A 12,231-nucleotide genomic window follows, 5' to 3' on the forward strand; every position below is an offset into this window, starting at 1 on the left:
AGTGGTTCACGCCCCAGAACTGACGTCGGTCTAGTGCTTCATTATTTGATGGGCAGGTAGGGCCTTTCCGTCGGACTGTCGGCGGGCTCTGCCGTAGTTATCGGCACTCCTCTGCTGGCGGTGAGTGGTTTTCAGGCTGCCTGTGTATAAGGTGGTTCATTATTTGACGGTCCAGACCGCACAACTGTTGGCGGTTGTTACTGCCACTGCCACCGGTGCGGTGTTTACCGCCATGTTCGTAATGAGGGCCTACATCTGTGATTCAAAATCTTCTCTTGCATTTTAGTAAGAGATATACTTGAAATATTGATGCCTCTAGGGTTCATACTGGATTGTGTAGAGCCACCGTCAGTACTTCTTAAGTGTTTACATTTCTTCCTCTTGCCTCTCCCCTGTTTGTGCCACCTCGTCCTCTGCCACTTCCTCTGCCACGTTGTGGCATGGCCATCCTGAGCAGCCTCATTTACTCATGAAAATCCAACTTCTCCTTTGAGCTTTCCTCTGCTGAGGATCCTGGGTCAGAGCTCACTTCTGTTTCAATAGATACTCTCAGAGTCCAGTTGCATTTAACTTCTCCTATGCTCTCAGGGGCTCACTTTTTTTTGGCTAAGGTGTGATCCTGCCATTTTGATAATCTATTTTGTCATGACTAAACTTATGGTTTTTACACATTCTGGTCTCTTCCTCATGTTTTGAAATGTGTTTCTCCATTTTACACAGTAACATTTTCATCTCTTCCTGATCTTTCAATCTTTCAATCCTTAAATCTTTTTGTAATTCTTTATTTTTTGTTGTCTGCTGTTCCATGCAACATTTGGTGTGTGTAATGAGAGTTCCCATTTTTTGAAGGAACATCCGTCTGTATGTGACTGCTGCTTTTCAAAACATTCAGGATTCATATCTCCAAACGTTGGTAAAACTAGAATGCTTAAACTGCCTGGCACTCTTCCAAACTCAACATATTTGGTGAGTGAAGTCATCTCCAACCACTTTTGTGAGATGTGGGCTTTTTCCAGCTCCTTAATTATTTGATTGGCAGTCTGACGGTGCTGGCCTGCTGTTCGTTATATAGATATATATCTTTATTTATAGGACAGAACGCTCACCAGGAATGAGGCTCTAGTAATAAGTGCTGGCAGTGCACTGCTGACTGAGAAATTCAAGCAGAAGGCATCCTTACATGACCTGAAAGCCACAGAGACAGGAAGAGGCGCCAACTGTGGTGTTGGACAGGTAGGGGGCTGTAGATTGAAACACCTGGCGACCCAATGGACCATCACTAAAATGTAAAAGCAAATTAATTCACAAGCAGTGAAACGAGAAAGAGTGTTTATTGGGCCTCACAGTAAGACACTCACAGCTCCAATCTGACAGCCAAGATCAAACCTCAAGGATCTACCATAGAACCATTACAAAAGTAAAAAAGGTTTGGGTTTTCAAGGAAAGACAGTGAGCACGGGCCCACAGGGAGGAAATCATAGATGAAACACACAATACAAGAAACACTGGGAACAATATAAGGAATACACACACTATACAAGAAACACTGGGCACAATTAAAGAATCACTAAATACAACAGGTTCTTTGAAGTGGTCTGACTCCAAGCTGACTGCAAAAACAATGTGGAGGTGATAAGTCCTTTGTGTGAAGAAAAGACACACCCTTCACAACCTATTCACTTGCACATGGGTCGGTGCTCCACCTCCCTACCCTTCCAGCATGAAGCCCATCCAGACACACCTTGTTTGATTGTCTGGGAGGAATTCATAAAGTATAACTGTGAACTATCCCCAAAATTCTGATTTTGCCATCAAAGAGGATTTTTCATTACAATTGCATAGCTAACAAACATGAAGTGGATACTTGGTCCCAGTCAAAAGTTAGTACTTATGGAATGTAAAAAGGCAATCCAATATTTTCCTTTGGGACAGATAGATCTACCAGTAGTGAAAAATGAATTTAGGAGGTTTTCACTACCAGGACATGTAAAAACTTAAATGTACATGCCCAATTGTTTAATTAAAATACACTCTGGCCTATGGCCATCCTAGAGTACACCTTAGAGGGTGACCTATCTGCAATAAAAGCAATAAAAGGGGAGTTTAAAGTTTGGGACAAGGTTAGATTACCAAGTCGAATCAGCAGTTTAAAACTGCATTCAGGCTACAGTGGCAGGCTTGAGAAATGTTTAAGCGACTTAAGCGGGAGGCACAATAACTGTTGGAGGTCCACTAGTATCATTTACTTTACAGACCATGGGTATATGGTATACAGTTTTACAAGGGACTTATAAGTAAATTAAATATGCCAATCATATTTAAACCAATTAAAGCAGGTTTAGGGAAGTGAGCACAAACAGGTTTGCACTGGTTAGCAGTGATAAAGTGTACAGAGTCTTAAGGCCAATGTTAGAAATGGGGTCTTTGGCTGACAGTCAGGTTACCCCTTGTACAAGCAAGGGCCCTCACTCTAGTCAGGGTAAAAGAGAATCACCCTCAGATAAACCCTGCTTACCCCCTTGGTAGCTTGGCAGAGGAGTAGGCTTAACTTCAGAGTACTAGGTGTAAAGTATTTGTACCAACACACACAGTAACTCAGTGCAAAGACTACAAAATGACACAACACAGGTTTAGAAAAATGGGAAATATTTATCTAAACAAAACAAGACCAAAACGACAAAAATCCACAATACACAAGTCAAGTTATCAATTAAAAATCAAAAAGAGTCTTTAAGTAGTTTTAAACACACACTAACACTGTCAGCGTCAAAAATAACCCCACACAGGTGAGTGCGCGTCAAAAAGGGCTTGCGAGGGGTTGATTCCACTCACGAGCAGGACCGTGCGTTGTTTCTCCTTTCTCTGGGTCGGGGCGCATTGTTTCTTCTCTCCGCAGGAGACCGATGCGTCGATCCAGTCAGCACTCTCGGGTCCGGGTAGGCCTTGCGTTGTTTTTCCACGCACAGCGGTACTTGAGTTGGAAATCCAGCCGCACGATGATCCGAAAACCCCGCATCGCAGGTTGTGATCTCCCAGCCTCCGTCAGCGATGCTGCACGTCGTTTCTCCTGCTCTGTGCATCGATTCTTCGGTCGCACTGCCTGCGAGCGTCGTTTCTCAGCTGTGGAGCCGTCGGCGCGTTGTTTCTTCAGCTGCAGATCAGAGTTGCGTTGATCTTTTCCCCGCACAACGCTCTGTCTGAGGATTTCCTTGTATTTAGGCTACCAGCTTCTCCTTTCAGGGTCCCAGGAACTGGATGGGCACCACAGGGCAGAGTAGGAGTCTCTCCAGAGACTCCAGGTGTTGGCAGAGAGAAGTCTTTGCTGTCCCTGAGACTTCAAACAACAGAAGGCAAGCTCAAAACCAAGCCCTTGGAGATTTCTTCTCAAGATGGAAGTCTTTGCCCTCTTACTCTGGCAGAAGCAGCAACTGCAGGATAGCTCCACAAAGCACAGTCACAGGCAGGGCAGCGCTTTTTCCTCAGCTCTTCAGCTCTTCTCCAGGCAGAGGTTTCTCTTGTTTCCAGAATGTATTTTTAAATTGTGAGCTCAGAGACCCCAAACTCCACGTCCATCCACTCCCAAAGGGAATCTACACTTTAATCAGATTTAAAGGTAGCCCACATGTTAACCTGTGAGAGGGACAGGCCTTGCAACAGTGAAAAACGAATTTAGCAATATTTCACTGTCGGGACATATAAAACACATTTCTATATGTCCCACCTTAACCATACACTGCACCCTGCCCTTGGGGTTATCAGGGCCTACCTTAGGGGTTTCTGACATGTAAGAAAAGGGAACGTTTAGGCCTGGCGAGTGGGTACACTTTCCAAGTCGAATTTACAGTTAAAACTGCACACACTGAAACAGCAGTGGCAGGTTTGAGCCATGATTACATAGCTACTTATGTGGGTGGCACAACTAGTGCTGCAGGCCCACTAGTAGCATTTGATTTACAGGCCCTGGGCACCTCTAGTGCACTGTACTAGGGACTTACTAATAAATCAAATATGCCAATCATGGATAAGCCAATTATATACACATTTTGTGAAGGAGCACTTGCACTTAGGCACTGGTTAGCAGTGGTAAAGTGCCCAGAGTAACAAAAACAGAAAAATCGATGTCCAGCACACATCAACAACCTGGGGAACAGATGTAAAAAGTTAAGGGAGACCACGCCAAGAATGAAAAGTCTAACACGTGTCCCCCCCAGCTGAAAGTGGGGAGCAACTTCCCAACCTCATGGGAGTTTTCATCACTAAGGCGGAAGAACCTGGACAGACCATCAGCATTGGCGTGTTCTGTACCAGGACGGTGTTCCACCATAAAGTCCATCCCCTGTAGGGAAATGGACCACTGCAACAGTTTTGGATTCTCACCCCTTATTTGCATTAACCATCTGAGGGGCCTGTGGTCGGTCTGAACTCGGAAGTGAGTCCCAAACAAGTAGGGTCTTAGCTTCTTCAGTGCCCAGACCACAGCAAACGCTTCAAGTTCTATGGCACTCCACCTACGTTCCCTGCGTAGTAACCTCCTGCTAATGAAGTCTACGGGTTTATTTAGGCCCTCTTCATTAAGCTGTGAGAGTACTGCTCCAATACCATGCTCTGAGGCGTCTGTTTGCACAACAAACTCCTTGGAGTAGTCAGGTGACTTCAGCACAGGTGCTGTGCACATGGCAGCCTTCAGGGCATCAAAAGCATTCTGGCAAGCCTCTGTCCAGATCACTTTCCTGGGTTGCTTCTTAGAAGTCAACTCAGTTAAGGGGGTAACAATGGTACCGTATCCCTTAACAAACCTCCTGTAGTATCCTGTGAGACCTAAAAAGGCTCTCACTTCTGTCTGGGTCTTGGGAGGTTCCCAAGCCAGAACTGTGTCAATCTTAGGCTGTAGGGGTGCCACCTGGCCACTCCCCACCTGGTGTCCTAAGTACACCACAGAACTCTGCCCTATTTGGCACTTGCTCGCCTTAATACTGAGGCCTGCCTTCTGCAGGGCCTCTAACACTCTCCAGAGGTGTTGCAGGTGTTCCTCCCCTGTGGAACTAAACACAGCAATGTCATCCAGGTAGGTGGCACTGAACTCATCCAGCCCAGCCAACACCTGGTTGACCAACCTCTGAAAGGTGGCAGGGGAACTCTTCATCCCAAATGGCATCACCTTAAATTGAAAGTGGCCATCTGGTGTAGAGAATGCTGACCTGTCCTTGGCCCCCTCAGTTAAGGCAATCTGCCAGTATCCAGATGTTAAATCAAATGTACTGAGGTACTTGGCATCCCCCAAACGGTCAATGAGCTCATCAGCTCGGGGAATGGGGTGTGCGTCAGTCTTGCTGACTGCATTGAGTCCCCGGTAGTCTACACAGAACCTGAGTTCTGGAGAGGCACCAGGTGCAGGAGCCTTTGGGACCAATGCCACTGGGCTGGCCCAAGGACTGCTGTAGTGCTCAATAACCCCTAGGGTAAGCATTTTGGATTCCTCATCCTTAATGCATTCCCTGACTCTGTCAGTCACCCTTTAAATCTTCTGTTTAATGGGTGTACTGTCCACAGTGTCCACATCATGTGTGCACAAGTGTGTGACTCCTGAGATCAGGGAAAACAGTGAGGAAAACTGCCCCAACACATGGCGATAGTCACCTTGCTGCTCCTCATTCAGGGAGGAGGAGAGGATCACTCCCTCCACTGATCCATCTTTTTCTCCTGCAGACAGGAGGTCAGGAAGAGGCTCACTCTCCTCTTCTACCCTATCATCTGTCTCAAGGAGCATGGACAGTTCAGTCCACTCAAAGTGAGGTTTGAGGCAGTTGACATGCAGGACCCTTAAAGGGTTCCAAGGAGTCCGCAAGTCCACCAGGTAGGTGACTTTGCTCTTGCGCTCCAACACCTCAAATGGCCCAGTCCACATATCCTGGAGTGCCATAGGCTCCACTGGTGCCATCACCTACACTTTTTGTCCAGGTTGAAACTCGACCAGAGTGGCATTCTGGTCATACCAGCGTTTCATGTCCTCCTGGTTTGCTTCCAGGTTCTCCTGAGTGAGACTCCTGAAGCGGGCAGTCTGGTTTCTCAAAACCATCATGTAACTGAATACATCCTGGGGGGGTTTACTAGGAGCTTTCTCCAAAGCTTCCTTAACCAGACTCAAAGGTCCCCTCACAGGGTGGCCATAAATCAGTTCAAAGGGACTAAACCCAAGTCCCTTTTGAGGCACCTCCCTGTAGGCGAACAGAAGGCATGGCAAAAGGATGTCCCACTTTCGCCTCAAGGGCTCTGACAGGCCCATGATCATGCCTTTTAAGGTGCGGTTGAATCTCTCAACCAGACCATTACTTTGGGGGTAGTAAGGGGTGGTGAACTTGTAGGTTACCCCACATTCCTTCCACAGCCACTTCATATATGTGGATATGAACTTGGTGCCCCTATCAGATACCACTTCCTTGGGGAACCCCATGCGGGTAAAAACCCACATCAAAGCACAACCCACCACAGGGGAAGTGATTGATCTCAAAGGAATGGCTTCTGGGTACCGGGTGGCATGGTCCACCAAGACCAGGATAAACCTGTTGCCCGTAGCTGTCTTGGGATCCAGAGGCCCCACAATGTCAATACCTACCCTCTCAAAGGGAGTACTGACAACAGGCAAAGGATGGAGGGGAGCCTTATATTTCCTCCCACTCTTGCCACTCCCCTGACAAGTCTGACAAGACCTGCAATGTGCATCTGAGTGCCTGCGCATTAAGGGCCAGTAAAAGTGGGTGACAATCCTCTCAAAGTTCTTGTCCTGCCCCAAATGTCCAGCTAAAGGCACATCATGAGCCAACCCCAGTAGGAAGGCCCTGAAGCAGTGGGGTACCACCAGCACAGAGGCTGACCCAGGCTCAGGAACCTTAGGCTCGCTATACAGGAGGTCATCCTCGCCATAAATCAGGTGTGATCCTGGCTCCTTGCCAGCCCCCTGGTCCGCAGCCTGCTGGCGCAAACCCTCCAAAGTAGGGCATGCCTTCTGTGCTGCACAGAATGCTTCCCTGGTGGGCCCTCCTTCCTGCTGCCACTGTGACAGCTCAAGGACCTCCCCCACTTCAGCCACCTGTTCCCCTGTAGGCTCCGGGGCATCACTCTCAGGCTCCGCCTCCTCCCAGACCGTGGGAACTTCTGGGGCCGGTTTCCCCCGCACCCTGCCCTTCCTCTTCTTGGGGGTCCTCTGGGCCACTGTTTCAGGCTCCAGGGGCTCTTGATTACCTTGACAGGCTGCCATTGACCGGATGGATACGCATACCCACCCAGGCAGACCCAACATCTCCAAGTGAGACATGTGTTTCACCTCCTTCCAAGAGGAATCCTCTAGGTCATTGCCTAGCAAGCAATCAACAGGCATGGTTGGACTCACAGCTACCTTCAAGGAACCTGAGACCCGCCCCCACCATTCAAAGGGAACCTGCGCCACTCAGCACAGTCGCTCTGAGTTGTCCACTGCAACTACTAGGTGAAGTACCCGGGGATCAATCTGCTCTTTAGACACCAGCTGACTCCTCACTGTAGTCATGCTGGCTCCTGTGTCTCTCAGAGCCTCCACCCTCTGTCCATTAATGGTCACCCACTGCCTGCACTTCTTAGTGTTTTCAGGCACTAGGGTTCTCTGGACCATCTCACTAACCCCTAGTGAGACAAGGGTCATCTCAGCTGGTTCCCACCCACCTGAAACCAACTCCACCCCCAGCGCCACACTGGCCAAACCCTGGGATGGCGCACCAGTGGGTGCAGGTGTACTTTTGGGGCATTTGGGGCCCCCCCTCACATGACCCACCTGGTCACATGCATAGCACTTACGTGGGGGACCACCTGCCACTAGCTTCCCTTTGGAGAACCATAGCTTCTTCTCACTGGGGGGTTGGGAATCCTTACCCTGGGAATCAGTTTGGAGCCCTTTAGAGAACTCCCCCTGTTTACCCTTACCCCACCCTTTCTTCTGAGAGGGACCTTGCCCACCCTTTGCGTGGTTTCCCCCATACCTCTTCTGGACCCTGGTGCTCTCCCAGCAGTCCGCTTCCTGCACAGGCTTCCTGGGGTCAGTCAGCTTGCTATCAATCAGGTGCTGGCGCTGCTCTGGAAAACATAAACTGTACAAGTGCTCCCAAGCAATCAGATTGTAAAGCCCCTCATACGTAGTTACCTTACTGCCCTTAACCCAACCATCCAGTGACCTGCAATAAGAATCAACACATTCCAACCATGTTTGGGATTCCTTCTTCTTGTAGGATCTAAACTTATCCTTGTACTGCTCAGGGGTAAGACCATACCTTGTAAGCAAGGCAACCTTCATGCTAAAGTAGGTGAGATTCTGAGCATCCCCTAAGGCTGTCAGTGTATCCCTCCCCTCTACCTCAAAGTGAAAAACAAAATTATTATTTTTTTAGAACATGTAAAACTTAAGAACGCATGTCCTACTTTTTAAATACAATGCACTCTGCCCTACAGGCTTGTAGGGCCTACCTTAGGGATGATTTATATGTATTAAAAAGTAAGGTTTATTTTCTGAGGATCAAATGGTGCTTGAAAACTGCCCTACAGGCTGGAATAGTAGGCTTCGGACACATTTTAAAGGGCCAATTTAGTGAGTGGCAAAATGAGTGTTGCAGACCTACTAGTAGCATTTAAGTTACAGGCCATGGGTACATATAGAACCATATACTACCATATGATGGGAACCTATAAGTAAATTAAATGTGCCAATCAGGGGTAGGCCATTTTACCATGTGTGAGAGAAAAAGCACACACACTTTAGCACTGATTAAGAGTCATAATAGGCATAGAGCCCTAATGCCAACAAAACAAATTCCAAAAACAAGAGGGATGAAGGCAAAATGTTTGAGGGCAAACCACACCAAGAATGTCAGGTTTAGCAGATATGCATCTGCACTGGAAAGGTACCAAACTATTCCTGAAGTGCTCCAGTGGAATGAATGAGTGTGTATATGGGGCCTCATTTCTGTCTTTCCCCTCATGTTGCACTGTGGTGTAGTGCACTGCTCCATCGGTCTGATGTCACAATAAGAAGGATAATGTCATAGAGGTAAGAGTGTATGCTTTATCAAAATTGTGTCTGCTTCCCAGGAGTGGAGATCCTGAGGTTGATGCATCCGCTGTAATCTGTGGGATGTTCAGGAGTGTTTATTGCAATTAACAGATGTGCCCTGTCTATCCTAATTTGTGTTAGCTTTTTAAGCATGCTACTGGAAGATACATGAATATTTAGGCCTGATTACATGTACTTACGAGTCACAAATAATAGATTTGCAGTAATTAATTATAGATGTGTGGCTTTTTTTACCATCAATGTGTTGTGTACTGCCTATCTTTGTCATTGGCAGAATTTGTAACTGTTTGGGTTTACATTGGCCTTTTTGTTCTGCATTTTAAGATAATTTGTACCCCATGGCAAGATCATTAAGACTTTATTAGAACCCAAACAGGGAATAAAAAGTATGGAGAACTTTTATGTGCAAATGTACCTTTCAAATCACAATGTCATTGCTCAGGGCAGAATCTGGCCATAACCACGATGGATGGCTATCGGTGAGGCGCTGCACTCACTACTTCCTTGTCTCTCGACCCCTTTTACACTCGCAACCACAGGGCATGTCCATCGGAAGGAGTGAAGACGCACAGCAGAGCTCTTGAGGGCCGCTGGCATCCAGCAGATCCCCCGGCGGGAGTTTCATGGATTTCATTTTGGGATCATCAAGGCTTGCAGCTGCGATCCCTGGCTTGTCCTTTCAGACCCCTGGGACTGCTTTTGTGATCCCTACACTCTGAGGTGGCAGAACCGGTGCAGCCATGCCTCAAAATATCTCTTTACCTGATAACTATGCAAAATGTGCGCAGACCACCTAAATCGCACTTAAAATAGCTGTCCTGCTGACCTTCAAAAGGAAATGGCCATGCCTCAAAGCAAGCATAGAACAGTTATTTTGATTGACTGATTGCAGCAGATTCAGGCTGCAGAAACTGCTATGCAAACAGCCAATCAGAGAGCTCCTCACCACTGTACTTTTCAGGCACTGTGTTATACTCAATGAATACCCGCTTCTATTGGCTGATTCATTTACCAAGGGTCGGAGACACAGCCTGGGTTGCACTGTTCTACCTCAAAACTGTTTCCTGCTTGTGCTAGCGCAGGTGTTTTGATAAAAAATATTAATGAGTGTTCATGTATTCTGAGTAATGGATTTGTGTAGAAAATATAATAATGTAGAAAATAATGCATACATGTGAAAATGTGATTACGATGAGTGGCCCTCACTGTTCACGTAGTGTACTTATTAATAGTCTTATGCTGTGAAATGTGGAGCATGTGTTTGACTAATGTAGTAATATGTCATATTAAAGCTTATGCATTATGTATTAGCTTTATTAGTTGTAGGCCTTAACTTAGAGAAGGTCTTGGCCTACTTGCCAGGCCTCATGTCAAGCTGTATTTCTTAACGTATAATAAATGGCTGTCCTAGAGAGTCAAACTGTGATTTTCCATTGTATAGTGTAAATGTGCTCATAGCTGAGAATCTTTTCTCATAAGAACCAACTGTTAGAAGATGCTGTGCTTGCTAAATGTAACATTATGGTGGTCATTACGACCCTGGCGGTCAGAGACCGCCAGGGGTAATGTGGTGTCCGTACAGCCAACAGGCTGGCGGTATGGAGGCCTTTATTACGACCGTGGCGTTAGCGCCACGGTCGCACCGCCGGGGCCGGCGGTTTACCGCCGTTTTAGCCCCGGCCGTGATAATCCGCCAGGGCAGCGCTGCAAGCAGCGCTGCCCTGGGGATTATGACCCCCCCTACCGTCAGCCTGTTTCTGGCGGTTTGCACCCCCAGGAAGAGGCTGGCGGTAAGGGTCGTCCTGGGGCCCCCTAACAGGGCCCCGGCCAGCTTTTCACTGTCTGCATAGCAGACAGTGAAAAGCGCGACGGTGCAACTGCACCCGTCGCACGGCCGCAACACCGCCGGCTCCATTAGGAGCCGGCTCCTATGTTGCGGCCTCATTCCCGCTGGGCCGGCGGGCGCAAACTTGGTTTGCGCCCGTCGGCCCAGAGGGAATGTCATAATGAGGGCCGCGTGAGTGCGCCCGCATTGGCGGCTGCACGCGGTTACCGCCTGGCGGGCGGCGGTAGCCGCTCGCCAAGGTCGTAATGACCCCCTATGTGTGTAATGTGTGTAAGACTGACTTTCTCAGGAGGAGAACAATGGAGACACTGACTGGAGTGGAAGTTGCAACAATATTTTTACCTGACAAACAGGATGATGAGAACATTTCAGGCAAAAACAATCAGCAAAGCAAAGTGTGAACATGCAATCCTTTGACAAATAGGGATTCGGGAAGTAGTTTTTAAGTGAATTGAACTTAACGGGACTGCACTGAGAAGAAATCAGTATTTGCCATTAACCCATTGCCCAGTGTCTTGCTGGCTGAAAGGTCAATATTTTCTTGCCTGTCTTCACAAGAGACATGCTTAACTTTATTGCTTAAAGACTTAAAGCATTTTCTGAACTTTGATGCTGAATCCTAATGCCTTGCTGATCGACTGATGTCCTGATGATGAAGACTATCTTGTCTTGCCGATCCAACTGAGGAGAGGTATTACTTGTACCCATGTGTTTGTTATGCATATTTGCTTTTTCTTTCTAGGTACCAACCGCACTGTTTCGCGAGAGTAGTAGTTAGATGTTTTTCCAAATTCGTGTTACTAAATTGTTTTGCATGAAACCCAACATTCTCATGCTAATCTGGTGTTGGTTAAGGATCTTCACTAAGGAAAATCTTCTAATAAGGAATGATGTTTGATAGATTTCTTTGCTGAATCTACTTGTATGTGATCTCGTAACGAAACTGTTCTTGTTATTAATTTGCACTGTAACCTTAGAATGTGTAATAGTTCAAGCTTTGATTAGATTATGTTTTTCCATCGCTTTGGACAGCCAGTGTTGTTTCTGTATGTATATCATTTGATTTTGAGATTAACTTACATGACTTTAGCATTGTTAATATAGGGAAAAAATATCCTAACTTTTACTGAAGGTGTGGTTATTCATAGCGTAAGGGTCATGGTGCGTGACAATTACTGACTCTATTGATTATTAATGTTATTGATTATTGTTGATTATTGATATTGTGTATTGGTTATTGATTATTGATTTTCCTGAACTGGAATTATGGTGGGATCATCTTACTTGCGAG

Source organism: Pleurodeles waltl, chromosome 6 (genome assembly GCF_031143425.1).
Source record: "Pleurodeles waltl isolate 20211129_DDA chromosome 6, aPleWal1.hap1.20221129, whole genome shotgun sequence".
NCBI lineage: Eukaryota > Metazoa > Chordata > Amphibia > Caudata > Salamandridae > Pleurodeles > Pleurodeles waltl.